Here is a 6000-nt window from a genome sequence, read left to right as displayed (position 1 = left end):
GAAAGGTGTTATACACGTCATAATATATAATATGACCTGTTGTTGCATAAATTAAATAAATAAACCGTACAATTTTATTCTCCGAATTAATAAAATTTCCATGAACACTTTGTTTATTCTCTTAATTTATCAATTGAAAACCCTTATGATAATTATAATCATATGACCTGTGGTTGGATAAATTAAATACCTGGTAAATTTTCTATTCTCCGAATAAATTTAATTTCCATGAACACTTTGTTTCTTCTGTTATAATTAATAAATTGTTCCTTTTATCAATTGAAAGCGCTTTGAAAACAATGTTTCTTATACTTATCTATATTATAATTTTTATCACCAAATTCGTAAAATCGTTATATACTTGAAGAAGATTACCAGAACTTTTCATGCTTGTGTTTTAAGTTAGATCTTCCAATCATATTTTTAAAGGGACTCCACTGAGTTTTTTTTGACATGATGGGAAAAAAATATTTTTCTAGATAAATGTACCATTTGATGTAGGTTTAGACCACTAATCGTTGTGCAAAATTTCAAATCATTCGCGCACTCCGTTTTTTCCAGAATAATTATTCAAATTGTAAAATAATGACCCAAAATGAAAAGCGTTTAAACGCTTTTCACTCAAATCGAGCTAGAAAAGCATAAAAATACGATTTTCAATTTATTTCAAAGTATATTTCTTACCTGTCTTTGCAAATATTTCTGTTAAAAATGCCCCAGCTCATTTATGTAAGAAATTCAAATCTTGTGTTTTAGACTTTAAAACCTCAGTGGTGTCCCTTTAAGGTAATGATCTAAGTAAATCTTTCCAATGTTTTTTCTTCGTATAGTCGAGCTAAAAATGATGCTCAAATTAAGACTTATCAAAATTGTAGGTTCCAAAAAGCATTATTTATAAAGATTTTACCGAATTTAACATTCTAATGGGCACTATCAGGAACTAAAGAATTGACATCATAGGTCAGATGTATACCTTAAAGTACACCTGTATGCAAAATTTAAACAAAGTTTACCGTACGGAAATCAAGTTATGGCCACTTTTCTGAACTCAAACTAGGATGTTATGAGGGCCCTTTTTTAGAAATGAGGAACCTTTAAATAATCTGCAATAACATTCTAATGAAAAATGTTTTCCTATGATTTTTTTGGTAAAAAAACAAATAGTACCATTCAGCTAACAATCCACATAAAGCAAAATTATGGTTTCTACTTAAATTTATGAAAATCTGTATAAAATGTTACCCTACCCCACCCATTTTTACCACTTGTCTGACCATTTTTCTACTTAGGGAGCCTAATTAAAAAAAATCTTAAAATTTACCCAAATGAGTGCCTGTTTTCAAAGTTTCCCTAATTTTTAAAAAAGTATATTGGTTGATCTTGTAAAATATGAAATACTTTTTTACCGTCTAGTTTTGATTATATTACACTTTGAAGGTACCATATTTATTACTAGATTTAGCATAATTTAGCCAATAAATACCTATATAAATTAAAAATTCAAAATTAAACACCTTTTTCTTTCCATATGGGACATGAGAGATACATAAATAATGTTAAAAGAAAAAAAGAAAGAAAGAAAAAAGTTGACCCTTCTGGGGATTGAACCCATGGCCCTCATTTTCAATGTTACAGTAGTTAACAGTAATTCTAGCCTATTTGAATACTCTTCAAAGCGGAGGTAATGCATTAGGGTGCTAATACCTTAAGTCAAATTTTACAAAAAGAAATGAATGCATATATTTTAATGATTACATATAATATGCATAAATATTTGCAGTACATATTTTACATATTCTTCGATGTTTAAAAATTGTTTTAATTTTTAATAATAAAGTACATACAATTAATTTCACTTAGTGTGGTTTACCACATTGATCACAACGTACAGGATATTTTATGTACTCGAGCAACAACAAATCAATGTCAAGCACAGGACTAAACAATGCATCTTTCAGTGAACTTAAACAATGATTTTTATGGTAGACAGGGATTCTAAGAACCAAATTATTAATGCATTGTTACATATGTTTCATGGAAACCCCATCGGCATTTGAGCCGCGTCACGACAAAACCAACGTAATGCGTTTGCGACCAGCATGGATCCAGACCTGGATCCATGCTGTTCGCTATCAGTTTCTCATTTATGTAATAGGGTTTGTAAGCGAACAGCATGGATCCTGATCAGATTGCGCGGATGTGCAGGCTGGTCTGGATCCATGCTGCTCGCAAACGCATTATGTTGGTTTTGTCGTGATGCGGCTCATTTAGAGAACACTGTCACGGTCATATCAATCAAGGTCATCTATTAGCAGCCCCTTGTATATTTTCTTCCCGACCATTGTATTTTTCAATAATGTAATTTTGTCTGTGGCATTTTTCAAAATTCAGTTTCACAATCATCAAAGCAATGTCAATACAGATTTGTTCTATTTGTGGTTCTAATAGTTTCCTTAATTTCGTCGTTAGTATTTCTAGTACCGTTTCACCTTCATCAACAATGTCAAACAGCACTTACAAGAAGTTCTTTCTATAGTTCTTTAAGTGTTTCAAGTATCACTTATCACTTGCTGTGTTTCGTACTAATTGCCCCACACCACTTTAGTTTCAAATCCTGACAGGGATTTAGTTTCCTGTCATGTGAGGAAGTGATTCAGCTAGCTAACGGAACATTGGTGGCTCTCCTCTGGGCCCTGTTCCTGTCTGAGGTCACAGCTTTTATTACGGCCGTCCTGAAATAAAGCACGGAAACTTCGGAAAGGCGCCTGAGGTCTTTCCCAACCAGTAAAGCTGGAAAGTCGCCAAATGACCTCTACTGTGTTGGTGTGATATAAAACCCCACCAGAACCAAACACGTGCTCTGTTAAGGGCTCTTTAAACGGGTTTGGTCGGTTTTTTAGCTAAAATCCGGCTAGAAAATTCAATAACCGGTAACCGAGGAGGAGTGAAAAAGTTATCTATTACTTTAGTTTTTTTATAACAAGATATATCAATTGTTTGTATTGTAGTTGTACTCAACGATGTATTTTTTTCAGATCTGATCGAATATGTTACGACCCTAGCGGAAGATAGTTAATATTTGAATATTGAAATCACTTAGGGAACAACAAAATACGAACAAAATGGCATATTTTGTCATAAAGAAACAAAGTAAGTGTTGGAAACCTACGGATTTGTTTAGAACTGTCGTTAAAACGTTTAACACAGTTATTAGGTCGCCGTTTAAATGGTTACCATTTTTTCTCACCATGTCTAAGGTTGCTATTGACATTTATTTCACCTAAAATGTGTTTAACCTTGTTATTTATGCAATTAAATATCCATTATATTAAAAAAATAAAAAAATAAAAATATTTTTTTACTGTTATATTGTTACAGACGAGTACGAAAATTATGGATATGTCCGTTCTCGGTGTTTTGTTATTTACTAAAATAACAAGGTTAAACATATTTTAGGTCAAATCAATGCTACTAGCACCTTTGACCATGTCACCACTAGCTCTGTTTACAAAGGTCAAATAACGTACAGGTTTCACAGCTTCTGTCCACCCAGGTCAAATAACGTATCTCATGCTTTCAGGTATGTGACAAAAGAAAATAAAGTACCTGTATTTATTTCCCTTTTATTTGATTACTAGTTAAAACAAAAATGTCCTTAGATGTCTACTTGACATCTTTTATTTTGTATCAAGCACTATAAGTAAATCATTATCTAGGAGTTGTTCCGTATTTTTTCTCACCAAACTTTTGCCATTTTGTTATATATATTCATTTCACGATATGAATAGCAAATGGGACCTTTTGGTCCCAAACCAAGTTGGTCCCATCGCAAAAATCAACCCCAAAACATACCAGCTCTTTTCTGAAACACTTCTTTCACCTTTTAATTATATTACGTGTTGTTTTTTAATAGCATGTTTTCTTCGTTTATGAAAACACCTGCATGTTTGATATTTTGAGACAAGAGGCTGCATTCTGAATATAAATGTAAAGCCTTTTGGTGTATAGCCACATATAAAACACATATAACACATGTGAGCATATGGAATCACCACATGCAAGCAAATGGAATCACCACATGCAAGCATATGGAATTACCACATATGAGCATATGGAATTACCACATGCAAGCATATGGAATTAACACATGCAAGCATATGGAATTACCACATGCAAGCATATGGAATCACCACATGCGAGCATATGGAATTACTACATGTGAGCATATGGAATTACAACATGTGAGCATATGGAATTACATCATGTGAGCATAATGGATAACCACATGCGAGCATATAGAATCACCACATGCAAGCATATGGAATTACCACATATGAGCATATGGAATTACCACATATGAGCATATGGAATTACCACATGCAAGAATTACCACATGCGAGCATATGGAATCACCACATGCGAGCATATGGAATCACCACATGCGAGCATATGGAATCACCACATGCGAGCATATGGAATTACCACATGCGAGCATATGGAATTACACATGCGAGCATATGGAATTAACACATGCAAGCATATGGAATTACCACATGCGAGCATATGGAATTACCACATGCGAGCATATGGAATCACCACATGCAAGCATATGGAATTACCACATATGAGCATATGGAATTACCACATGCAAGCATATGGAATCACCACATGCGAGCATATGGAATCACCACATGCGAGCATATGGAATCACCACATGCGAGCATATGGAATTACCACATGTGAGCATATGGAATCACCACCACATGCGAGCATATGGAAATCACCACATGCGAGCATATGGAATCACCACATGCGAGCATATGGAATCACCACATGCGAGCATATGGAATCACCACATACGAGCATATGGAATTACCTCATGTGAGCATATGGAATCACCACATGGGAGCATATGGAATCACCACATGCGAGCATATGGAATCACCACATGCGAGCATATGGAATCACCACATGCGAGCATATGGAATCACCACATGCGAGCATATGGAATTACCACATGGAAATATACATTAAGAAGTGAATTATTGATAATAATTACACATTAAGTGCATTTAGAAACCAAAAAAAATCATTATAATTATATTCTGGTAAATCCAGATACTGTATCCAAATAAACATTTCATCTTAAAAGGTTTACTTATCCCGTTTTTAAGGAAATGACACGGCCAGTAATCCTTAGATTTCCAGTCTGACATTATAACCACTTGGCCATGCCGCCACTCAGGGCGTAACTATGAATTTACTGTAAGGGCGTCCAAAAAATATTGTTCATAGTCAAAGTTTACTGTATGTGATGAACCTTAATAAACAAAATTGATCATCACCTTAGTGCAATAACGTAAAAAGTCCTTCTAAATTTATTAGTAGTTAATCAGTTATTGCACAAAGGTGACAATATGCTAAAGTATGCTTTAAATATATTCACATTAAATGTCTAATACATGTATCCAACTTTCTATGTGTTTAATTATAAAGAATTAAACTGATTTCAGTATCCAGTTTTTCTGTATTTTTTGACATATATCATTACCATGTCTAGTTCTCAGCATCGAGTCATTACCTTACAAAACATTGTTTGGTTTACTATACAAATATTATATAACAAAAAAATTAATTATTAAAAACATTTTTTATCACAGACATAACAACAAAAGTACTACAACACAAATGTCATGTTGACACATGTTACAGGATGAAGGGGTATGTTGTTAAGGGTGTGGGGAAAGGGGTTTCGGAGGGTAAGGAGGGGGTTGAAATTAAGCGAACCGTGTCATGACAAAACCAACATAATGGGTTTGCGACCAGCATGGATCCAGACCAGCCTGCGCATCCGCGCAGTCTGATCAGGATCCATGCTGTTCGATTTCAGTTTCTCTACTTGTTATAGGGTTTGCAAGCGAACAGAATGGATCCTGATCAGACTGCGCGGATGCGCAGACTTGACTGGATCAATGCTGTTCGCAAACACACTATGTTGGT

Source organism: Ruditapes philippinarum, unplaced genomic scaffold, assembly GCF_026571515.1.
Source record: "Ruditapes philippinarum isolate M1 unplaced genomic scaffold, ASM2657151v2 ctg925_1_1_1_1, whole genome shotgun sequence".
NCBI classification, from domain to species: Eukaryota; Metazoa; Mollusca; class Bivalvia; order Venerida; family Veneridae; genus Ruditapes; species Ruditapes philippinarum.
This window is presented reverse-complemented; position numbering follows the sequence as displayed.